Below are 26,114 nucleotides of genomic sequence, written 5' to 3'. Positions count from 1 at the left end.
TACCAAGCGGTGAACAGAAGTAGTCATGACAGAGGGTCATTCATCTCATTGGTGAACTGATTGCTGTAGATGAGCAGCCCTTTCTATTGTCCCCTCCCCCTCTCACTGATTGCACCCTGGCCACAACCTGAGGATGTTTTGAGTGGGGCCACCAGCACTAGGTAGGTTAAGAGGTACTGGATGAGGCACACATGGCATTCGACATCTTTGATACCACTGAGAAGCAGTTAGTGGCATGGATAGGCTGGAATGTACCCATAGGCTATATGGCGACTGATGGTGGTGTAAATATTAGGGCAGTGGCACAGGCTGTAGGCCTGAAGTGCATTTACTACATGGCCCGCCTCTTTCACCTGGTGGTGACGGATGTCCTGTGTTTGCGTTCTGCAGAGAATCCTGAATTTAACTCTGTTACTTGTGATTTCTGGCATCTGTTCCAGAACTGCTGGAATATCACAAGTCACTTCCTGCTCAATGAGAAGGCTACTCATCTATTTCACACAAGCAGGCACTGATGGACATGCTAGAGCACCACCTGATCAGTGACATCAGCACTTGCTGGAACTCCAACTGTGTCATGCTGAGTATCTGGTGGAGTAGAACAGTGCCATGAACAAGGAGGCCTCAGAGGTTGACACTGTTCAGGGAGAGAGTCAGCCACTCCTCGTTGCTGCACATGAGGCTGCACATGAACAAGGAGGCCTCAGAGGCTGACACTGTTCAGGGAGAGAGTGCAGCAACGAGGAGTGGCTGACTCTCGCAGATGTTGGGGGACCTTAAGCCCTTTAAGGAGTTCACTAAAGTGCTCTCAGATATGGCAAGCCTTGTTTTGGGGTCTTATCATTCTCTTGATCAAAATGCTTCAAGGGGAAATGGCTATCTTTTGGGACCCATGTGTAATATGAGAGAATATTGTTCCAGCAGGGCATGCTGGTTCAGAGGATGTAAGAAGACACTTACCCTGGAACCCCTGGGTTCTCACTGAGGAGAAGGTCTGTATGTTGGCAATCGTGTGACCTGATCATCAACTGCAGACTCAGCTGGTCAGCTAGCCAGCTCATTAGATGGAAAATGAGCTCTCTTGGATAGATGCAGCAATTTCAGGCCAAAAGGGGCATGTTGCCTCCAGGCAGGGGAGGGACAAGTCTGTTGCTCTCCCACCCTCCTTCTGGGCAGGATAGCCCCTATCAAGATGCCCACAGAGATAGAGGCCATCAGGGAGACAGTCTGCTTCAGCAGGAATGTGAGGTGAATGAGCCAGTCTTGTACGGATGCAATAGTGAGGTTACCTGTCTGAGCCCTACAAGTTGAGTTCTTCCAATCTGCTGGGCAAGAAAGAAACGGTTTGGCGCAACCTCTCTCTTGCGGCTCAGAGGCTCTTCTCAGGTTCCTTCCAGGTGATACTGTCAGTCTGCACCACTCACTTCTGCTCTTCTTAAGGGTTGAGCCATTGGTCTTCCCTAAAGGTCATCTTGCCACTCATCAACTACCCAGCCCTGGACTTGGAGCATGAGTGAAAAGAGCACATGCTTGTGCCTGCATCCTCTCAGTCTGTGCTGAGAAGTCAAGGAAAAATGCTCTTCCTCAAACTTAAAACTGAAAAGTAGCAGCAGGGAAGTTATCCAATTTGATTGGCAGTAATTAAAATCCAGATTACAAACTGTGTTATAATTTTTTTTTTAAAAAAACCTCAATTGAATCCTTTTGCTGTGTGGCATGAGGATATTGGTGGAGCACAGCACCTTTTGACACAATTCTGTGCAGAAAACAAATACAGTGCCAAAAATGTTGCTGCCACTCTAATAAAAAACCCTCCCCCCCCCCCACACACACAAATATCATTGGAACAATGATTGTTAGGAAAGTAAAACCTACAGAAGCACCTAAAATGAAGCTCATGCATGCTATATTGCTGTTGTGTTTCTTTTTTACAGGGGAGTTGGGAGGGAGGCAGGAGCACCAATGATGAAGTCCACCTGCAGCACTATCTCTAGGCTCCTAAGCGCAGAGAAAGGAGAACTCAGATTCTCTGGTCTGACGTTGGTTGTGTTGGGCTTGCCACACTGGCCTGTGGTGTTGTAGAGATTCTCTAATATGACATTGGTTCTGTTGGGCAGAACTAGATTCCTTGCAGTTTGGGTGTCAGGAATTGGATGAAATCAAGGCCCCTGAATGAGGTCCCCGCCAGCCATCCTACTTGTCTCCTTTGTTTCCTGGGGTGGGGTGGGTGGGTGGAATCCATGTTTTCTCCATGGCAAAGAAGTCAATAATGGAAACTGCAGAACACTACTGAAATTCCAGGAGATAAATTTTTATTATACCTGAAATTTTGCAAGTGTTTTGGGTCATTTGGCGTATTACCAAGCTGACTTCAAACACCTAATTTTATGCACACTTCTATGATAAAGTATAGCTGTGGGGATTTGGATAAAGCCCACCATGTATCACTATCAGTAACTGCTAAACTAACCTAAAGACATTTCACCGAGCTGGGTGAAGGTGGAGAGTGGGTATTGCATCCTGCTCCATGCCTGATCCCAGCTGGGTGAAAGTTGCGGGTATGCGTTGCCACCTGCTCTACTCCTGTTCCCCGCTGAGTGAAGGTGGGGAGCAGGCATTGCCACTATCTCCACTCCTGATCCCATATGGGTGAAAGCAGAGGGTAGGCATTGCCACTTGCTCCACTCCTAATCCTGCCTGGGTAAATGTAGGGGATGGGCACTGCCATCTGCTTTGCTCCTGATCCCAGCTCAGTGAAAGCGGGAGTCGGGCATTGCCACCTGCTCTGCTCCTGATCCCAGATGGGTGAAGGTGGAGGGCGGGCATTACCATCTGCTCCACTCCTGATCCCAGCCAGGTGAAGGCAAGAGGTGGGCACTGCCACATGCTCTGCTCTGGATCCCAGCTGTGTGAAGGTGGGGGCAGGCACCACCACTTGTTCCGCGCCTGTTTTCGGCCCGGGCTTCCCACCGCGGCACACTCCCTTGAGGTCTGGCACCCTCATCTGGGCTTCCCTTGACAGCAGCACCCTCTGGAGGCACACCAAAGTAGGAAGTGAGTTGTCTTGAATACACTTAGCCTTTTATATAGTTAGGATAGCATGTTAAAGGGAAGGGTGAGATATGATATAAGGAGATAGTAGAGGTATACTGCCTTAAACCTTCACCAATTCCAAATAACTGCTGTCTTTTGCTGATATTAGTGGTATAGCCCCATTATGATTTAGGCTTGACACTGCTAAGGACAACCCAATTTATTATAACACAGGACAAGCTATTAACCGTATCTCATTACAGAAAAAATTGTAAGTTATTGCAATCTAGTGCTGTTGCCTTTCCTATGGACAGCATATGAGCAACTGGAGAGGGATATTACTACTTTGGATTGTTCATAAATACAATCTGGTTAGCATATTGTAATCTGTGATGGCCTTATATTTTCTCCATTGCATCCATGTGTAGAGGAAATAGGTGGGTGGGATCACTGTGATTTTACATCCTCTCTTTTTTGAGCTTCTTGTTGTCAGGTTCTGACTAGGTTTTCTGTATGTTTAAACCAAAGAGACTCCATTTTAATCCTGTCAGTATTTTGTCAGTATTTTGCAGGTGGTAAGCGGTTCGCTGGAAGATCACAGGGAGAAAAGGAATGTTTTGTCTACAGCCTTTCAAACCTTGAGAAACTTTCACTTTCTCACCCTCAGGCCGATTGTTTTGAGAACTATGGGGGAGGATGGGACCTGCGGGGAATTGCTATTCTGTACCTCAGCTTTTACCTGTCATTTGTAACAATGCTTCAATATCAGCCAAGATCCTTGTATCTTGGAATGTGGACTATAATGGTTGTTTATATTCAGTAAACCTTTTGAAATCGATGGACTCATGTCTCATTGCAAGGGGTAGTCTGGATTGCAACTTTTAACAAGCCACCGTCTGACATTTTGTTACGAATCACATCTGTTCCAATGTCTAGGCTGGAGGAGACGGATACCAAGGCCGTGCCCAACAGGGACCCTTTGTTTGATCCATATGTCTCTAACACAGAAGGACTGGAACTTACTATTACAAGGCAACCCGTTTGGGGGAAAACGGAGTCAAGTCGTGCAACAGTGTATACCCTCGCACCCGACAGAGCTGGCACCCAGGATGTCTGGAGGGACTGGGGAGCTCGACCAAGGGCAGCGGCGGAACCCCTGATATTGTTGCCTACACCGAGGCAGTGGGGTTCGAGGCCAAGAGAGACGCGGGAGAGGAGAGCAAACATGGTGTTTACCAGGTCGCAGATGGATGGGAAAAGGACTGTCGGTTCATCAATGGAGCGGACCAGTAACCAGCCGTGGTATTACTGGAATAGAGAATCCGACCAATTGGAGTGGGACCCAAGAAGTAGCGAAAGCACCCAGGTTTGGGAAACTACCCGTCGCGATCTGATGAGTTGGGACTATGCTGAAGTCGCCCCATGGACGGGGCAGCGCGAGTCAAGCAATCATACTTGGCAGCAATTACAAAGCCGCACGTTAGCTGTGGATGCCAGGATTTCGGCGATAACGGGACTAACGAAAGGAATCCTGGCTGGCATATCGGAGGAAGAGGAGAGTACCAGGGCCACTGGAATGGGAGAGATTCAGCCTTGGCCCCGAGCAACCATCTCCTCTGAAGAATATATAGACACTACACAATTCCCAGTAGAGATGCCCCAGGAACCGCCATATGAGGATGTCGATACTTCAGTACCACGACACGTACAAAGATTGGAAGATAGGATTAGCAGCATGGAGGAGAGCCTGGTGCATGCAGTGCACTTGCTATCAGTACTGGTTGTAGAAGGACGAGGAGAGGATCCCCCGCGAGAAGTTGGGGAACGCCCTAGAATCTCGATCGGTCGAGGGGTAGCAGCTCTTCAGAGGGGCCCACCTGGATTACGGCCAGCACAAGGTCAGGTCCCCCCTCAGGGCTGGCAACTGCCGCTCTTGCCGGAGGATGATCAGCAAGAACCAGTGATGCCACCGCCTGACCAACCTCAAGATCCATCGGACGGGACACCAGAAGAGCTCCCTCAGGAGCCCCCACTAGATGATGGTCTTGCCCCGCCAGTGCTCCCGGGAGACGACGGAGAGGAACGACCGCCAGAGCAACCTCCTCTCCAGCCGCAGGAGCCACCGCCTCCCCCAGGAGAACAACCACTGCAGCCCCAGGAGCTTCCCCCGGGACTCCCACCGCCACAAGAAGAGCCGCTTCGTCAACCTCTTCCACGGGGCCTAGTACCAAGGCAAGTACTGCAGGGTCCTCCGCCTCCAAGACGCCAGGACCCCCCGCCACCTCCGCAGGGTCCTCCGGCACTGAGACCGCAGGGCCCCCCACCACCGAGGCCACAGGGCCCTCCACCTCCAAGACAGCAGGGGTACCCTCAACCACGACCTCAACAACCCCCAATACAACAGGTTCCGCAACAACCCAATGCACGGCCTGGACAGAGGCCAGCGCCTCTACAGTACTACCCGTTACCATCACCAGTCGCTAGACCTCAAGAATTACCGATGGGATGGGTGAAACTGGAAGCCATGTTCGACGGAGATCCCGCGAAACTAGGATTTTTCCTAGTGCAAGCGCTTCAATTTTTCAATCGTTGGGGACATTTGTTCGAGGACGAAGCCAGTCAAATCGAACACCTAGGATCCAGGTTGCAAGGAAAAGCAGCAGAATGGTATGTAACTTTGTATGAACTAGGGGCCCCAGAATTAGATTCCTTACAAGGCTTGGTAGCAGCTCTCCGAGCTCAATATGAAGACCCGTTAGAAGAAGATAGAGCTCAAACGGAATTACAAACCATTAGACAAGGTAATCTGTCGGCCAGAGACTATGTTACTAAATTCCGACAGTTAGCTGCCAAATGCCCAAGATGTGAGGAATCTACAAAAATAATTTTGTTTAAACAAGGCATGAACCCCAAATTGCTGGATCGGGCTCTTTGTCAGGTTCTGACTATGTTTCTTGTGTGTTCAAACCAAAGAGACTCCATTTTAATCCTGTCAGTATTCTAAGTACTTCTTTTGCAGATGGCAAGCAGTTCAGTAGCAGCTATCTTAGAGAAGAGGAATGTTATGACTACAACCTTTCCAGCCTTGGGAAACTTTCACTTTCTCAGCCTCAAGCCATTTGTTTTGAGAACTGTGGGGGGAGGATGGGGCCTGCAGGGATATGCTATTCTGTACCTTAACCTTTGCCTGTCATTCGTAACAATACTCATGTACCAGCCAAGATATTGCATCTTGGATAGTGGACTGTAAGTGTTGTTTATATTCAGTAAAGTCTTTTGAAACCAATGGACTCATGTCTAATTGCAAGAGATAGTCTGGATTGCAACTTTTAGTAAGCCACTGTCTGACACTCTTATGCAGGACAATCCCCCCACACTCTTGGGTTGGATTCAATTGGCATGTGAAGTGGAAAACCGGATGCAGGAAGTACGGCTTGTGGAGCAGCAGCAAGCAACAGGGCACCGAAGGACTTCAATAATTGTGAGAGGGGGAAGGGGAGCAGGATACGCGGCCAGAGGAGCGAGAGAAGCTAGATGGCGACAAGGCCTGTGCCTACATTGTGGCCAAAGCGGTCACTACGCAGCACAATGTCCACTCAGGCCTGTGCAACGGACTCCGTTCCAGCCAGTGCGTACAGCCTCTACCACCATTCCCCCGCCATACCGCCCGACGCCAGCTCCACGAACCGCGAGAGGGCGAGGTTCATCCCGAAGAAATCCTCCTGAGAAAGGCTTAGAGCTAGAGGAAATCATGGAATTTGATTCAACCGCTTTAATCGGAGAAGAAGGACCCGGGAGCCCCAGTTCGGGAAACGAGATGGATCTGTCGTAACCGGACCCAAATGGCAGATCAAAAAACAGTCCGCTCCCATAGTGGAAAGACCCCGAGGGTCCATATTATTCATGCCAGTTACGTTAGTTAATACCGAAAGAAAAACTCATATTCGTGTGCAAGGACTCATTGATTCTGGATGCTCCAGAGACATTATTGCACCCGCTTTAGTTAATGTACTAGTACTCCCAATGAAAGAATTAGAGACTCCAGTTATTTTTGAACAAATGGATGGTACCAATATGAACCCAGTTACCACTGAAACAAAACCTGTAATCACAGGTATGGGACAGCATTGGAAAACAAGATCATTTGTAATTAGCTCTACAGCCAAATACCCTTTGATTTTGGGGAGCAGATGGTTGTGGAACCACAACCCAGACATTGACTGGCCGGCTGGAAGCATTACGTTTAGACACGAGGGCTGCAGAAATCATCGTTGGAACCAAAATTGGGGTACCAATCCTACCCTCATGGAACAAGCACTCCTAACCCAGGAAGAAATCAATCAAATACCTAGGGAATATCGAGCTTCACAGAAGAAGAAGAAGCGAACACTTTACCTCCTCATAGAAGGACAGATTGTGCAGTAGAAATCCTTCCCGGAGCCACCTTGCCTAAAGGCAGATTGTATCCAATGAGCCCTATAGAAAGAGAGGAGCTCCGCAAATTTATTGACACTAATCTGGAAAGGGGATTTATCCGACCAGCAAATAGTCCTCATGCCGCTCCAGTACTGTTTGTTAAAAAGAAGGATGGGGGATTAAGACTGTGCACTGACTTCAGAGGACTTAATGCAGTCTCCTCCACAAACGCCTATCCCATACCTCTCATCAGAGACCTACTCAACGTCGTGGCGCAAGGTAAGATCTTCACAAAACTGGACTTAAAAGATGCTTACTTCCACGTCCGTATAAGAGAGGGGGATGAATGGAAAACCGCATACAAACCCTTAGGGCAGTATGAATATTTAGTCATGCCTTTTGGCCTGGCTGGGGCCCCTTCGGTTTTCATGTCCATGATCAATGAAGTTTTACACGAATTTTTATATAAAGGAGTAGTTGTTTACTTGGATGATGTATTAATTTATTCTGAAACAGAAGAAGAACATGTACATTTAGTACAACAAGTATTAACTACCCTCATGTGCAACAAGTTGCCCATCAAATTGTCTAAATGTGAATTTCACAAATCTGAACTCAGTTATTTGGGATACTGCATTTCAAAAGATGGGCTAAAAATGGATCCGAGCAAAGTTAAAGCAGTTCAAGAATGGCAAACTCCCACAAACTGTAAAGAACTGCAATCCTTTCTGGGGTTTGCTAATTTCTACAGAGAATTTATACAGAACTTTGCTCAAATAACTCTTCCCCTCACAGAACTACTAAAAACAAAAAACAAAGGGGAACAAGCCAAAAAACCAACTGCTAAATTAATATGGACACCACAATGCCAATTAGCTTTCGATCTCTTAAAGCAGTAATTCATATCTGAACCGGTGCTGCAACACCCCGATGAAAATCGCCCCTTCATAGTGCAGATAGACGCCAGTGATACAGCGATTGGGGGTGTCCTCCTACAACGGGGGGAGGATAATAGACTTAAACCCTGTGCTTATCTCTCTCAAAAATTTTCTGAGTCAGAATGAAATTGGAATGTCTGGGAAAAGGAAGCTTTTGCAGTCAAAGCCGCACTCTCCTCTTGGAGACATTGGCTAGAAGGGGCCCGCCACCCTTTCGAAGTTTGGACAGATCACAAAAACTTAGAAGCGTTGCGTAGCCCTAGGAGGTTGAATGCCAAACAATTAAGATGGGCGGAATATTTTTCTAAATTCAATTTCACCCTCAAATTCTTGCCCGGTAAAACGAATTTCCTTGCAGACGCCCTATCATGCATGCCCCAACTCAGAAGCAAGAGGGAGGAGACAGTGGACACTGTATTCTCGCCTACGCAGTTAGGGGGTGTGGTCACGACGCGCAGACGCGCAATGCAACCTCCTCAGTCAGATCAAGGGTGGAGACAAAGACTGAAAAATGAAGTGGAAAAGGAGGGGGAGAATATACCCAAAGATAAACTAATCCAATCTGTGCAAGGGGAATGGCTTTGGGGTGATCGATTCTACGTACCCGCTAGTTTAAGAAAAGAAGTATTGCAACGCTGTCATGATGCTCCAACCGCTGGCCATTACGGATATTTAAAAACGCTCCATTTAGTACAAAGACAATTTTGGTGGCCGGGCTTGCGCAAAGATGTCTCCCAATATGTAGCTTCCTGCCCCATTTGTCTCAGTGCCAAAACGCGGAAAGGAAAGCCTCCCGGACTTTTACAGCCCCTTGAAACCCCCCGCAGACCGTGGGAAATAATTTCTATGGACTTCATCACAGATCTTCCCCCTCCAGAAACCACACCTGTATATTGATTGTAGTAGATCTATTTTCGAAGCAAGCCCACTTCATTCTTTGTACCACTATACCGTCAGCAAAAAGATTAGCGGACATTTTTATGAAACATATTGTAAAACTACATTCTTTTCCATCGAAGGTGATATCCGAACGCGGCGGACAGTTTGTTGCCAACTTCTGGCGGGAGCTCCTCCAACTTATGGGCGTGGAACAAGGCTTAAGCTCCGCCCATCATCCGCAAACCGACGGGCAATCGGAAAAAACTAATCAAATATTAGAACAATTTCTCCGATGTTACATCAATTTTCAACAAGATAATTGGATTGATTTATTGTCGTTAGCAGAATTTCCCTACAACAACAGTGTGCATACTTCTACTGGAGAAACACCTTTCAAAGTAGTTTATGGCTATGATTTTAAACCCTTTCCTTTTGAAACTATTCCCCCCCCCAACAGCTCCTAAAGATGTTTCAGAATGGTGGGGGGAAGCAGCACAACAATGGACTCTTATTCAAAAACATCTTGACAAAGCCAAACAAGATTATAAGAAATACGTTGATCGCCATCGTGTGGCCAAATGGGAACTACATCCAGGAGATCTTGTATATCTATCAACAAAAAATTTGAAAGTGGCACAAACAAGTCGTAAATTGGCGCTAAAATTTCTGGGACCTTTCCCTGTTCGTAAAGTAATCAACAAAGTGGCTGTAGCACTTGATTTACCAAAGAATTTACGTCACGTACATCCCACCTTCCACATCAGTCTGCTGAAAAAGGTCCCTCCAGCAAAGCAATGGCGCACCCGCACTCCTCCCATACCTACCTTAATTGATGATCAAATCCATTATGAAGTACAGGAAATTTTGGATTCTAAAATTAAACATAATAAACTGTTTTACCTCATCAGGAGGAAGGACTTTGACTCCGGGCATGATGAGTGGGTGGAGTCTATTCATATTCATGCTCCTAGACTGTTAAAAGCATTTCATACTCTGTGTCCTCTCAAACCTGGGGGAGGAACGTCTTAGGGACGGCAGAATGTCAGGTTCTGACTATGTTTTCTGTATGTTTAAACCAAAGAGACTCCATTTTAATCCTGTCAGTATTTTGTCAGTATTTTGCAGGTGGTAAGCTGTTCGCTGGAAGATCGCAGGGAGAAAAGGAATGTTTTGTCTACAGCCTTTCAAACCTTGAGAAACTTTCACTTTCTCACCCTCAGGCCGATTGTTTTGAGAACTATGGGGGAGGATGGGGCCTGCGGGGAATTGCTATTCTGTACCTCAGCTTTTACCTGTCATTCGTAACAATGCTTCAATATCAGCCAAGATCCTTGTATCTTGGAATGTGGACTATAATGGTTGTTTATATTCAATAAACCTTTTGAAATCGATGGACTCATGTCTCATTGCAAGGGGTAGTCTGGATTGCAACTTTTAACAAGCCACCATCTGACACTTGTGAGCACTTACTATAATTCAATTTGCTAATAACTTTTGCTAATTTCAACAGGGTTGCCAACGGCCCAGAGGAAAAAATGTCCTTTCACTTTAAAATAAGTATTTGTTACTGCTATGTCATGAAAAGCTTCAGATGCCCATTTCCATCTTGTGAAGGGACAATGCATTTTTTCTCCCAGCCTGTTAGCAACTCTAGACTTCACAGAACCAAAAAGTTCATTTCACATTTGGAACAACACATTGAATGTGATTTATTTATGAATGTATCAGTACAGTTGCACAAATCAAGTATTATTTAACTGGTTTCTTATCTATATTTCTAAAGTAGCGTTATTTCAAACCTAATTAAGAGGTAATATCCTATAATATATCTACTATAACAATATTAATAATCACGATATTAGAACCCTAGAGTCAATAATTTCAATCAATGTATACTCAACAGTGTAACAGCTGTAATATAACTTAACAAGATCAACTCTTTTTTTAAAAAAAATATTTGTATATAAGTATTTATCGATAATTAATTTCCTATTGTTTTTCCCCGCTTTACTTTTCTCCCCTTCCTCCTCCTCCCCCCTTTCCCTTCCTTTCTTTTTCTTTCCCTTTTTTCCCTCTTTTTTTCCCTTCCCCCCTCCTCTTCTCTCTCTCGCTCTCTTTTTTCCTTTTTTTCCTTTTTTAAATTAGATTAGTTACCGTAAAATTGAAAAATATTTAATCAGAATATATTGAACTTCTAAAAATAAAAAATAAAGAGAAGAAAAAAATAACACTACCTCAGTATCTCTAACTTACCTAGCTATAAATTTCAACACCTTATAAATTACAAAATCAGCTTTCAATGTATGTTATATATAGATATATAGATATATATTAAGAATAACTATTACTTACCTAACCTTCTTCCCTAAACGATTGTATTTATATTTATAACCCCCCCAAAATGTGTATATATTTATGAAATTGTATCATAATAAAATGTTAATGATTAATATAATAAAAATAAATTGAAATTAGTTTTTAACAAAAAAGATCAAATAATGTTCTCTTGGGCTAGTGTATGATATACACTAGCATTAGGTAAATACCTACTCCTAAGGAACCACAACAAAAATAGGGGAGCAACATCAAAGGAACTAAACCTACTCCCCCCCTCCTGGATATGATATTTATTTTCTTAGCAATACACTTCCACGGTGGCTATAATCTTAATTAAATGTTTTTAACTGGGATTTTACTCCCTTTTTGCTGAGAAGGTGACATCAAGAGTTTTCTTTTAAAGCTTGGTTTGTTGACCTCCATTGGAGATTCTAGGTTTAGGTTTTGTAGGAGATGCTCTGCTTCTTCTGGATCAGAGGCTACAGTCTGTTTTCCATTATAGATGATGGAGAGATTGATGAAATTCACCCACTTATAGTGTATATTAGCTCTTCTTAACACCAAAGTTGCAGATCTCAGCGCCTTTCTTTTAGATAACACTTCATTGGGCAGGTCAGTAAAGATGTTTATAGTCTTGTCATTGAAAAGTAGGGGACCTTGTGTCCTGGCTCGTTCCACAAGTTGCTTTTTAATATTAAGATCTTCTAGCTCTATAATAATGTCTCTTTATGAATTCTTTGCCTTAGCTACTTTTTCAGAGCCAATGCGGAAAGCATTCAAAATCAGTGGTTTCTCAGTTTCTTGCAAGTTCAGCTGTTTTCTTAACCAACCAGTTAGAGTTGAAATTAAGTCATTGTTATTGAGTTGGGATTCTTCTATCCCTCTCAGCTTTAATTTTTTTCTCCTCACAGCCACTTCTAGATTAATTATTCTTGATTGAAAAGAGTCAGAAGACTCTTGCATATTACGAATATCATGCTGGGACATAAGTGCCATGTCTAATGCATTATCGACTTTTGCATTTGTTTTAGTTAGCTCTAGCTTTATGTCGGCTAGGTGGTTTGATAAAGGCTGGATTAGTTCAGACATCTGCTTTATAAGAGCCTGCTGCAATTGTGCAAACTGCTTATCAAGGGATGCAGAGTGAGTATTTACCGCTGCGCCAGCTTCCGAAGTTCCGTCAGCCATTTTGTCTTTCTCACAGCCGCGGCTTTGCAGTGCAAAAGGAATCGCTTCTAAAGGAAGTGTTTGCTGGCTTTGGTGCGATCTGGTCAGTGATTTTTTCTTCCCCAGCCCTTGCTTCCTCATTCCTTTCTTTTTCTTGCTTTAAAAGCTTTATTTTGCTTAGTTTCAGGTAGGGGGGAGTCAGAGCTCCTTCAACGCGCGTCCATCTACTCGGAGACCGACACCACGCCTCCACCAAGTATTATTTAAGAGAAAGAGAAAATCCAATCAACTTGCACTGGGTTGGAAAACAGACCTTTGGACACTTACCGTGAAGGGTCCTTCTCCTCTGAGGAACGGAGGACATCTTGGGTGATTCCCACCATCCAATCAGGGAGGCAGGAACTAACTTTCTTCCTCTTCCTGTCTAGCCTGTGGGACCACCCTCTCTTCAGTTCAGGTAACTCCACAAAGCAGTAACATTGAATTTATCATTCAGCAACTGTCAATACTGAGAGAAAAAACACCTGTTGCATTAACATGTACTGTAAATAAAGCATAACCCGGAGGAGGTAGAAGAATGAGGCAGCAGGGTAGAGAAGGACGGAGGGGAGGGCAAGATGTCCTCCTTTCCTCAGAGGAGAAGGACCCTTCATGGTAAGTTTCCAAAGGTCCGTTCTCCCTCTGAGGCGGAGGACATCTTGGGTGCTCCCAAAGCAGTTTCCAGTTTCTGGGTGGGATGGGGTCTTCGTCCACCATCATGCACTGCAGTACTTTTCTACTACAGTCAGTGTCCACTGAATCATATAGATTTGGTTTGTAGCATCTTAATAAGGTCAAGACTGACAACCTTGCAGCCTTGCAGACTTCTTCTACAGAAGTGTTCCTGTGTAATGCTGCACTAGTAGTAGCATCCCTCAAAGAGTGAGCTGGTATCCCACAAGGAACCTCTACGAAGAGAGTTTTTAGGAGTTCGATAGTGTATGTTTTGCTATTGGCACCTACCACTGCTGAAGACATTTTCTTCCCCAAATTGAGGGGAGATATATTTAAGAACAGTAAGACTGACTTTCTAATTTGCACTATTTGGAGCAGATAGGCCTTGAGCCTCCTTCTGACATCTAGGTTGTGTCAGAGACTCTCCCTAGTCTATTTAGGGTACAGGTAGAAATATGGTAACCTTATCTCTTGCAAACTATGCAGTTTGGAATACGCTTTTGGAAGACAGTATGAGGCATCACCTTACCACTGGGAAAGATACAGAGTTCAGGTCTGACTAAATCTTCTGGCAGATGCAAACATAATAAGGAAGTTAGTCTTCATTCTCAGCCTTCTCAGGGGAATATCCTTGACCAGTTCAAATGGATGTTTGGTCAGGGCTGTGTAAAATGTCTACTGAGTGAGGGCTTCCCACTCAGAGTTGTAAGTTCTGAGCATAAACTGAGCATAAACTCAGAGTTGTAAATTCTGAGCATAAACTGTTTTCTGAATGCTAGGAGAGTGTTGGTCACCTCTCAGGAATATCCCCATCTTAGGAAGGTGTTCCTTTCTATTTCCACACTGTTAAGCAGAGTAAGTCTAAATGAAAAGGCCAAATCGGTCCCTGCTGTAACCCGACCGGTCAGTAGAATGAAAGGTGGAAATAGCACCATCTGTTGGAGGGTGGAAAGGCATGGTCTGTTACTGGTAAGGGTAGTAATACATAGAGGAGGCCTAATGGCCACTGCAATGTCAGGGCATCTGCTTGTGGGTAGAACAAATCTTGTCATGTACCACGGTAGTTGATGGCTGTGTTGGGACACACACAGGTCCATGAAGTGTTGTGAAGTGCAATGTTATGAGATGTTTCTTAAGGGACTATTCTCCTGTTGTCCCCTCAGCCAGTCTGCCTGGGCATTGGATATGCCTTTGATGTGTACAGTTCTGATTGAAGCTAGGTGACCATCCTCCCAGCTAAGTATCCTTGCTGCCACCTTGTGTCACCTCGAGGTCTTGAATCCCCCCTGCTTGTTTATATATGTTTCGTCTGCAACCCTGTCCATACAGATCTGGAACAGGGCCAGACAAATTGCTCACCTTTCTAAGTCATTGATAGGAAGACATGCCTAACCTGATTCTTACACCTGTAAATGTGTTGTTCTTGAGGGGTCATGAATCTTTTGCTTTGCATTGGGTTGATGACCTTGGCTTAGATGGGTTTTGATCTGAAGTGGTATCTGAATGGGAAGATCTGTCTTCTCCATGATCTGTTGTTAATGAGATCTAAGAAAAGTCTGAAGTGATCTTGCCTATAGACGACCCCAAGGTACTGCATTGTAGGTGGCCACTAGCAAACCCATCAGTTTCAGTAGTGTTGTGAGAAGTGATTTTGCACTCTGATGACAGTCTCAGTCAGCAGTTTGGTCTTCATGACCTTTTCTTTGGTGAGGGATAGAAAAAGCCCTTTTGGTGACTGTGATCTAACCCAGGTGTTCAGGCTTGTAGGAACTGAATGGTGAATTGAGTGTTGTGGTGAGATTTTCTCTTGAACAGATCAGATCATCTGGGTACAAGTGAACATGAATACCCCATCTCTGAAACGAATGATGGGGTTGATCATTAATTTTGTGAATACTCTTGGTGTGATGGACAGGCCATAACAGGATGGCTCATAACTACCAATTGTTTGTTGTTGTTGTTGTTTTTAAACATAAAATCTTAGGTATTGTTGATGGGCTGTCAGAAATGGCACACGGAGGTATATTTCTGTGAGATCTGTAGATGTCATGTGTTCTTCTGATTGATTGGTCACTGCAACTAAGTGCAGTGTCTCCATTCAGAAGTGATACAATTTGATAAACTTGTTCAAAGAACTTGAAGTCTAATAACACCCTCCAGTCCCTATTGTTTTTAGGGACTGAGAAGAAGATTGAGTAGACCCCTTTCTGGTGGGCAGCTTTCAAATTGTATGGAATAGCCTTGTGAGACTATTTGTAAGGCGCTGCCTGCTTGTCAACCTAGGCTTGATGGTAAAGAGTAGTTGGCCTCTCACAGGGACAGCTAGCAAGTCCTGTCTTAAGAGATCTGGGTATTAAGGTTGGAACTCTTTCCACATGTGGAGAACTGTCTGTTTGATCTTAGGAAAAGGTAAGCATTAACCCCACAATACAGCTGGAGAGCTGGAACTGAGAGGACTGGTTTATCCAAGGCCATGTGGCAAGTTCATGGCAGTAGTGAGATTTGAACCTGCAGAGTGCTGCATCACTGTTCAGTTACTTAACCACTATACTACAAGTGGGGTCTTGAAAAGACCCCCCCTTAATAAAGGGCTGCCTAGCTTAACCCCAGGATGGCCATTTGGAATCTTGCCTGGACCTTAGTAGTGTGTGTTGTGAATAAAAGGCTGAGGGCCAATGGATCTCCTCTCAGATGGTTTGAGTGTTTTTGGCAACACATTGTTCTGTCCTAGGTCTCAATCTAGATCTTTCCCAGGGCATCCCCAAATAGCTTGCCTCTCTGAAAGAGGTATGCCAGGACGATATTTTTAGAGTGTGAATCTGCTGGCCATGCTCTTAGTCAAGCGTGCTGGCTTGTTACTGCTGTCAAGACCATAATCCTGGAAGAAAAAGGTAAATGTATCCAGGATGACGTCTGTCTTGAAGGTATTGGCCCTTACATTTCTGTTTGCCCCTTCAATAGGAGCAGCTATTGTTGTACAGGAGGAGTTGGATCAGTTTCCAGATCCAAACTCCTGACACTCTTGAGGCAATTGAGACAATAGCTGTAGCCTTAATAGCCATGGACACGGCCTCGTGAGCACTTGTTAGCATGGCCTTTCTCCTCTTGTCTAAGTGGTCTCTGACTGATCCTTACCCATCTTCTGACCAGAGCCCAGATGACTGAAGTGTAGCCACTGGAGTTTCCATCGCAGGTACCTGCAACAACTCATAGCAAAGAAAGGTAGTGAGTACAGTTTGTTTTGTTTTGGGACCAAGTTTGGGGATTATTAATTGGTTTATGGTTTAGAGCATTCAGCCTTGAACCTTCTCCCCAAATATTCTGGAAATGGGAGGACCTTTTCTGAGGAACCTTCACTAGGAACAGACTCTCGTTACCTGGGTTGGATTTAGTATTCCCAGACTACTCCCCCAAGGGTAATTTCTACAGCTCTAAGGCTGAGAATGTCTTAGGTAGTAAATACTGGTAGACCTCAGATTCAGACAGCTAGGCTGACTGTTCTGGTAGGACTATTTTCTCCTCTTCCACGTCTGAAGGAATTCATCCTTCTCCCTGTCATTACGAACTCTATCTGAGGGCGATCCCTCTGCTCCGTGGGGATCCCTGACTGATAAACATTACAAACTGCCTTATTCTGACTTAGACCATCGGTCAGTGTTATCTCCTCAGACTGGCAGCAGGTCACCAGGGTCTCAGGAAGAGGTTTTTCTCCTCATCTACCTAATCTTTTAAACTGGAGTTAATGGGGAATAAACCTGGATCCTCTGCATAAAAAACAGAAGCTCTTCTACAGAGCTACAGCCTTACTCATGGAGGGAGGAGGAGGCAGATACCACACCACTATTTCCTCCCTCCTGGTTAGTCTTAAGAGTTAAAAGGTTCAAAGACACTGGCAAATTTGCGCCCTTTATACATTACCCATCTGACAGGGAAAGGCAGGGCTAGATCCTGTTGTAAAAGCAGGGCTAAATCCAAAAGGGAAAGGTCTGCTGTAAAAATCTCCTGCCAGGAGATTGGCATGGGCACATTCACATGGTGCCAGGGCTGAGGAGATTTCTGGAATCTTTATAGGGCCACGGTGCTTCTAACTGGCAAAGTGACAGGATTTCTTCCCTCATCGTCAGTCTAATTGCTGACAGGAATTCTGGAGGTATAACCCACTCAGGGGAACACTTACGTGGCCCTCCTGGGCTTGTCGGCTGGAGCTCTTTTTTTTTTTTTGGCCTGTCTTCAGACTCTGCCGCTTGTGTGTAGGGGAGCCGGGCCGCCCTCGAGGGCTTGTCGGCGCCAACAGGGTCTGTTCCCACGGCCAGCAGAACGACTCCATGGGAACAGCCAGGGACTGTCTGGATTATGTTTCAGCCGTGTCTCTCCTGCCAGGAGATTGGCAAGTGTGTTGCGTTGTTTCACGCCAAAATTGAGCTTCACCAGGTGGCACTGTTCTCAGCTGGCTGGCTGAGGCACGCTGTTTTAACAAGCTCCCTCTGTGGAAGATGGGGCTGTATAGAGGCCTGCGTCTCTTCCAAGGCCATTTCCTCGCCGGGGAACCCATGCAGCCTAAGAGGCATGCTGGTGCCAGCTGGACCTGTTCCCGCCGCCGGTAGGATGGCTCTGTGGGAACAGCCCATATTCTCCTCTATGGAGCTTTCCTCTGAGTCGGATGACTCCCTAGAGACCATATCGTCCTCTTCTTTTCTTTCTTTGGCAAGAGGAGTAAAAGAAGAGAAAATGGGCGGAGAGTAAGGTAATGAAGTAAGTAAGGAGTAAGGTAAAGAATGGTTTGAGGAAGAAGAAAGATAAATAAGAGATAGAGAGAAAAAAGACAGCAGAGCTAGTCTGCTGAAGAACTGCTCTCCCTGGAGGCAGGAACAGAACTGAAGAGAGGGTGGTCCCACAGGCTAGACAGGAAGAGGAAGAAAGTTAGTTCCTGCCTCCCTGAATGGATGGTGGGAATCACCCAAGATGTCCTCTGCCTCAGAGGGAGAAGTATGCATTTACAGGAAATGTATAAAGACTCCCAGAACTGTGGCAGACACTGGAATACCAAACTGAAACAAAACAAAACATAACACTAGTACTAGTACAGACGTATTCTTTTTTCCCCCATTCAGTGTGTCAGAAGAGATTTCTCACAAATGACTTCTTCCCTGACTGCCACTTCTGTAGAAGGTTGAGAGAGGTTTTCATTGTGAAATTATCTTTTAGTGCTTACATCTGCCTTCCTTTCTAATTAATAACTTCAGCTGTAATTGCAGCAAAATATTCCAAAAACAGCAATTACACTTTAATAAAAGTATAAGCAATTTCACAGCAAAGTGCCTTCATGTTCTGGAGCTGCACAACATTCACATATTCTGAAATGTTTTGTTAATAATTTGAGGTGCATATTTAGGATTTATAGATTTTAGATGCTGAAGATGACATTATCAGAAAGTAAGTGAGGCAGTTTAGTTTTAATGATTATGTGTGGTTGCAGTTAGGAATTCTTACAAAATCCAGCCTGGGCAGCTCACAATGCAAACTCTCCCAAGTTAAGAAGTCCCACTCAATAAAAGGCAATCCCTTTGAAATTCATCTTTGGCTGACTGCTCCTTCTTTTCCTCCATACTTGACAGGGCAGGAGTAGAACTTATTAATTTATTTATATAGAAAAGGCATGTGCTGGCTGGCCAAAGACCTGCTTGAGTTTCAGGACAAATGGTAAGCTGCTTGAGAAAAAAGAAAGCAGGGGAAGAGCTGCTTCACCAACTTCTTCCATAAACTCTTCTGGTGAATCCAATGGACACAGCAGAGTTATTTACTGCAATGACTAAAGTTGGGGTTTTTTTAAAAGAAGAAAAACTAGGCTGTTACTCTTTGGCTCTCAGCTTTAGAGTCACAGCCTGGATGCAGGAGGAAGATCTGTTGGCAGAGAAAGACCTCCCCAGAAGCATTTTTGTCTCACTCACCACCTTTCCTGCATGTTTTGGCACATTATTTTTGTATTGTCAGCCATCTTGGGTCCTCACAGGGGACAAAAGGGGCATATACAGACTAAAATTACACAGATCTTCCTTGGAGCACATGGAAGCATCTATGAAGATATGGAAACGCTTTAACGTTCCAGCTGGCATTTGAAAGCAGCAACACTTTTCTTGCATGCAAGAGAACTATTGCTCCTTTCAAAGGTGGGAGCTTTTTTCAGCTCATGAGGGATCCCCCTCCCATCAGCTGAAAAGCGGCTGGGTGCACACCTCTACTGCAGAAAGCTTATCTCCGGTTCCCTAGGAAACTGATTGATCGGCACCAGGCTGTCTGCAGTGATGAACCAAAAATGAACCAAACGAACCAGCCTAAAGTTCATCCCGGTTCATCAGAAATGGGCTCTGATGAACCACTAATTCGCGAACTGGCCAGATTCGTGATGAATTTTGGTTCGTTTTTCAGTTTGTGCTCTCTATTTGAGAGTACTGTCTAACACTAGCTGTTTCTGCTTTTTATTGTATTATGTGTTGTTTTGGATTCCAAACTCTTCTTATCACTAGTCTGGAGCTCCTCTCAGTTCCACTTCCAGCAAAGGAAGGCTTCCATCCATGCTATTATTTTACATTGGTTTAACATCTTTTGTAATGTTGCTGACAGTATCTACTGTTGAAGCCCTTTTAAAATAGAGGGGGTTAGTCACATTAAAAGCCTGTAGCATATTAAAGTACATAGAACCTGTGTCTTTCTTTTCACCTCCAATTTCACTGATAAAATCAAATCCTTCCCTGAATTATGACCCTAGTCATCTTAACTAAGTCCTAAAATCATTCATATGCAGATGCAAATTAAAACAACTGTCAGCATATAATTAAACTTCAGTCAATAACTGGGCAGCTGTATTATGCAGCATCAAAACTAGGAAATTTCACCGACCACCCCATAGGAATATATTTTGTTTTGTATGGGATTTACTTGTTTTTCTGTGTTGACTGATTAACACAAAATTAATCTTGCCACAATTGCTACTTGTAATGCAAAGGATACAAACCAATTCTGTTCTTTCAGGATTTTAGTAATATAAATATTGCTTTTATCTTTTTCTCTACAAACTAAGGTGGAAATTTTTGATTCCTTTGGAAGTCTGATGATAATTAGAAGAGAATCCAATAAACTCTAGCACACAGCCACCAGGGGATGGGAAGATTCCATGTCCATTATAGTCTTGTCAATGACGAAAGCTAAACACCCTTGGTGAGGATCCCAGAAGTGCTAAACAGAATCTGTTTAGCTGACGTGCCAAGTTCAGCAAGGCAGGTGAAGTGACTCCATAAGCTTATCTTGATGCTTCAGGCAGTCACTCCCAAGGGTCGAAGGAATAGCAATCCCTGTCATAGCAGCCCAAGGTTTTTATGTAGAATTTCTACCGCAAGACAGGGGAAAGCTTGTTTCTTTGCTTTTCTTACTTTCCTGGCAAAACTCTGTCATTTCAGCTTCTCGGGACAAGGAGGCCTTTTCTCTCTTGTTCAATGCTTCCAGCTGCCTCAGAGTGTGAAAAACCAAAGTACCAAATCTAAAGATGACACTTGTTACTGTCTGTCAGTGTCATCTGCAGTGCTATTTGTTATTTTCTTCAAATACAACTATTATTGCAGGGTTTTTTTCTCATTGTGATTTACAGGGGACATGTGGTTGTCTGTGATCTGATTTAAGTGCATTAAAATACAAACTCTACAGGGATTACAGGTCAACCTGAACTAAGCTTGTAGCAGCCTTTCCAAACATGAATATTTATATGTGAAGTTTAATCTACAAAAAGACTGTGAATAAAAAATAGGAAAACAGCAAGTATTATTTGGAATATTCATCCAAATACAAAATAACAGGTGACCATGTAAGAGATTTATGGATGGAGCTACTAAAACAAATGACCAAATTCATGAATTTTGCATTTTGCATTAAAAATATCTAAACCCATGTCCTTTTTGTTACAGTTTTCTCACTCTTCAGACCACATTCAGTCAAAATTTGTCTTCAGTTGCCCCTTCATGGGAAAAAAAAAGCTGTGGCAAAATTGCTCACAGGGACAAATCACAATGAATGCATGAAACCTATTTTGCCATATCTAAATTGGGTTCTTGCTTATTCCAAGTGCAGTTCAAAATGTTTTCAGTGTCTAAAGCCTTAAATAGCCTGAGTCTAGGGCAAACAAAAGGCTGCATATAAACTTGCCTATCCACTCAGATCTTCATTGGAGGCTTGTTTAAGTGTCCTTTGGACAATGAGATGAAGAATGACTAGAGAAATGACTGTTTTGCAGTGCAATCCTAAACACATTTCCCAGGGACTAAGCCTAGGGTTGCCAGCCTCCAGGCAGTGGCTGGACATCTCCCAGAATTACAACTCATCTCTAGGTGACAGAGATCAGTTCACCTGGAGAAAATGGCTGCTTTGGAGGGACTCTATGGCATTATACCATTTTGAGGCCCCTCCCATCCCCAAACTCCTCCCTCTCGAAGTTCCACCCCCAAAATCTCCAGGAATTTCCCAGCCTGGACTTGGCAACTTTAACTAAGCCCTATTGAATAGGCCCAAGTAGGATTATGAACAGACTTGCATAGGATTGCTCTCTTGGCCATGCAGCCTTATTTAACATTTAGTATAAAACTGCAAGGTTAAAATCTTTTAATTTTAATTTGCCTTCTTTAATAATTTTGTTCTGTTCTGGCTGGTGTTTACTCTGCAACTGTTTTCTTATTCTGATAGTTTAAAAGATATTTTTGTATTTTATGGCTTTTCTATTGTGACTGGAGAGTTGGGTTTAAAATGTTGGGTTGGGTCTAAAGGTGCTCTTTGGCTGAGCATCATCATCATAAGCTTTATTGCATTAGCTCATAACTTTAGCAAATAACACTAGGAGAAAACTGCAATACAATCTCAATACCAATTAAAACCCTTAAAATGTCTGTTTAAAATTAAACTTCATAATAATTAAAATCATAGCAATACAATAGAAAATTAGAGGCAATTTACTGTTCCTATACTGACACGTTGAACCCAGCATACAGTCTATCCGTCAAGCAATAGATGGTTCTGACAGTCTTTATCATCCAAGTGATAAACTTTGCCTTTTGTGCTTTACCCATTTATTTTTATCAGCAAGCAATATTATAAGTCTGTTCTGGTCTGATCTTCTTGGATATCGTGATAAAACATTCTCAAGATATCATTCATATTCTACTACAAATCTTGGGCACCGGAAACCCACATGGGCTAGGTCCTCAACAGATTTCTGGTCACAGAGGCAGACATGTTCATTATATGGGGTCCCATTATAACAACCTCCTAACACTGCCAGTTGTAAAATATGCAAAGGTGCTTTGGTAAATGCTTTCCTATGCTTGAAATTTAATACAACATTAAAATAAGATGCAAGCTGCTTATAGAGAGAAGCTGTTCTCAGGGTACCCAATAATGCAGCATCCACCTGAACACTTATATCCAACTAGGGTTGCCAGGCCCCCTCAACCTCCCGGCGGGGGACAGGAACCTGGCACTTACCTTTGGGGAGAGGGGTGTGTGCGCATGCAGAGCGCACGCGTGCACACCCCCACAGGCATGACGACGTCACTTCAGCAGTGACATCATCACAAGCCCCCTAGGCAGGCCCGTTTTTGGGTGCTGCGGAGTGCTCGTGCGCTCTGCAGCGCCAGAAACAAGCCATTCTGCCATGGATCGGGCCCGTTTTTAAGGCACTGCAGAGTGCAGGAGCATTCCTGCGCTCCATAGTGCCTCTAAACGGGTCCAATCCGCAGCAGAACGGGCCTGTTTTGGGCGCTGCGGAGTGCAGGCACACTCCTGCACTCTGCAGCTGCTGAAAATGGGCCCAGTTTGCCATGGATTGGGCCCATTTTGAGCACTGCAGAGTGCAGGAGCACTCCCGCGCTCCACAGCTGCCCCGATACAGGCCAAAACGGGCCCGATCCTGGTGGCTGCGGCACACAGGAGCGTGCTACGCCACGGGGAGCGCACAAGGAAGGTGTGCCCCCCCCGCTGCTCAGGTAAGTGGGGGCGGGGTATGGGGACTGAGGGTCTGGGATCCCTATATCCAACTATCTTTGTTTCATTAATTGTTTCACTGCAAAATAAGTCAAGCCTTCTTAAATAATCTTAAAATACAAGTTTGGCTACTAGATTTAATAGATGACTTCACCATGAGTTAGCTTTTACATCCTCATAACACAAAGTTAAGAAAACTGAACTTAGACCAAAGTGAATATTTAACCAAAAATTAATAGTAGCTTAATGGACTGAGGACAATATTGTAAGCAAAGCTAGCTCAGACTATATCTGTTAATGTTGAGTTAGGAATCACTAATAAAATACGAGCAAATTTATTTTGAATAACTTCTAATGGTCATAAATTTCCAACTCCCCAAATTGGGGTTCCATATAATATCTGTGGTAATACCTTTGTTCAATTGATTTCTAGTATTGAGCGCACCAAACAGCCTCCCCTTAGTTCTGTAAAATCTAAGAATGTCAAACACAACCTTTTCAAAATTCCACTTTACATGTTCAATATGTGCTGACCAGGAACCAGAATTATGAAAGACTACCCCAAGATATTTAAAAGAGGTCACTTGTTCTAATAAATTCCTATCCATTTTCCACTTATGAGGGTGGATCCTTTTACTGAAAACTATAGTCTTTGTTTTATCATAGTTAATGTTTAGTAAATTATATTTACAATAAAAATTAAACTGTTTTTAAAGCCTTCTAAGGTCAACTTGTATATAGGATATAAGTCGTGTATCATCATATAACAACAACAACATTCTATTTACATACTGCCCTTCAGGACAACTTAACACCCACGCGGAGGAGTTTACAAAGTGTGTTATTTTTGTCTTCATGACAATCACCCTGTGAGGTGGGTGCGGCTGAGGGAGCTCTGAAAGAGCTGTGACTGACCCAAGGTCACCCAGTTGGCTTCAAGCGGAGGAGTGGGGAATCAAACCCAGTTCTGAGGATTAGAGTTCTGCCACTCTTAACCACTACACCAAACTGGCAAACAGGTTGAAAAGCAAAGGAGGAGACAGAAACGAGAGACATGGTAAATAACACAAGAAGAAAAGAAAAGCAAAAGCGCCATGACAAGCTAACCAAGACAAAATCTACAACACAATAAACTATGAATGAAAATGTTTATAGAATACTTATTGAAATAAATTCACAAGTCTATAGTTACCTAATGATGCCACAGAGGCAGTCACCAACTAATTCAAACTTTACAGAACAGCAAAAATAGGTCACAGATTATACAGGATACTCAAGGTAATTCACATAACTCCAATAAAGTGCTAAGTACCAAATTACAAAATCACAGTTATATACATATTCAACAATATTGGAATGATGAAAGTTACCACCAGTGCTTGTTCATTAAAGTGCCAGTGCCTCATTAAAGAAATAGAACCCCAAAGTCCCAGCAATGGCAGCAATAAAGCTCTTCAGTCCTTCAGTTTATTCTGCAAAATTCAATTAAGTTTTCCTCACAGCAAGCAGGCAGGTAAAATTCAGGCAGGTATCTTTATGCATTTCCAGAGGTATCCAAGCCTTTGTAAAACTCAGTTCAATTAAATTTCCACAGAAGCTCCAGATATAATTAGTTAAAAGTAAAGCAAAACAAATTAAAAACAGAACACAAAAGTCTCCTGACTTCCAGACATAACCTCTTACTTGTTCAGGGAGGAAACTTATTATTCAAACAGATTAAAAAAGGAGGAATTAAAACAAATAAAAGGAACAAGGTTACAAAGTATCCTCAGGAGACGATATCTTGAACTCCTTCCCCGTCTTTGGTTGATGAAAGGTATCTTCTGCTTGTGAAAGGTCACCTTAGATTAAACCCCATGGCTTGGGTCCAGACCACTATTATAAGTGGGTTGATTTGGGCTAGGTTGTCACCAATATGCAGATGACACTCAGTTCTATCTCACATTCCCAGTGGATCCTAGGGAGGCTGGTGTTCAGAAGAACTGGTGCCCAGAAGCAGTTTTGGAGTGGATGTGGGCTAATAAACTGAAGCATAATTCCAATTGAAGCTTAATCTCAAAATGGATGTGCTACTGGTGAGAGAAAGGTCTGACTCTAGATTTTAGGGGTCAGCCATTCTGGATAGGGTTGCACTCCCCTTGAAGAATCAGGTCTATACTTTAGGTGTGCTCTTGGACCCAGGCCTACTTCTGGATAAGCAGGAGGTAGCTGTGTCCAAGTTTGCCTTTTACTAGCTTCAACTGGTTAGCCAACTGTGTCTTTTCCTGGGCAGGAAAGATTTGGCCACTGTGGTTACCTCTACATTTGATTAATGCAACATACTCTTCATAGGACTGCCTTTGAAAAGGGTTTGGAAGTTTCAATTGGTACAGAATGGTCATAGAGGACATAGGGAACATTTTACGGGTGAAGTTTTAAAAAATCTATTTATAGTTTTAATTGTATAAATTAATTTTAAATGTGTTTTAAAATGCTGTAATCCACCCTGAGCCCTTCGTGGGGAGGGCGGAATAGAAATCCAAATAAAATAAATGAATGAATAAAATCACTCCAGTACTATTTTATTTTATTTATTTTTATTTATTTTATCATATTTATATTCCGCCCTCC

This window comes from Eublepharis macularius, chromosome 1, assembly GCF_028583425.1.
Source record: "Eublepharis macularius isolate TG4126 chromosome 1, MPM_Emac_v1.0, whole genome shotgun sequence".
Classification (NCBI taxonomy): domain Eukaryota; kingdom Metazoa; phylum Chordata; class Lepidosauria; order Squamata; family Eublepharidae; genus Eublepharis; species Eublepharis macularius.
The sequence above is the reverse complement of the archived record's forward strand: the minus strand, read 5'-3'. Positions refer to the sequence as shown.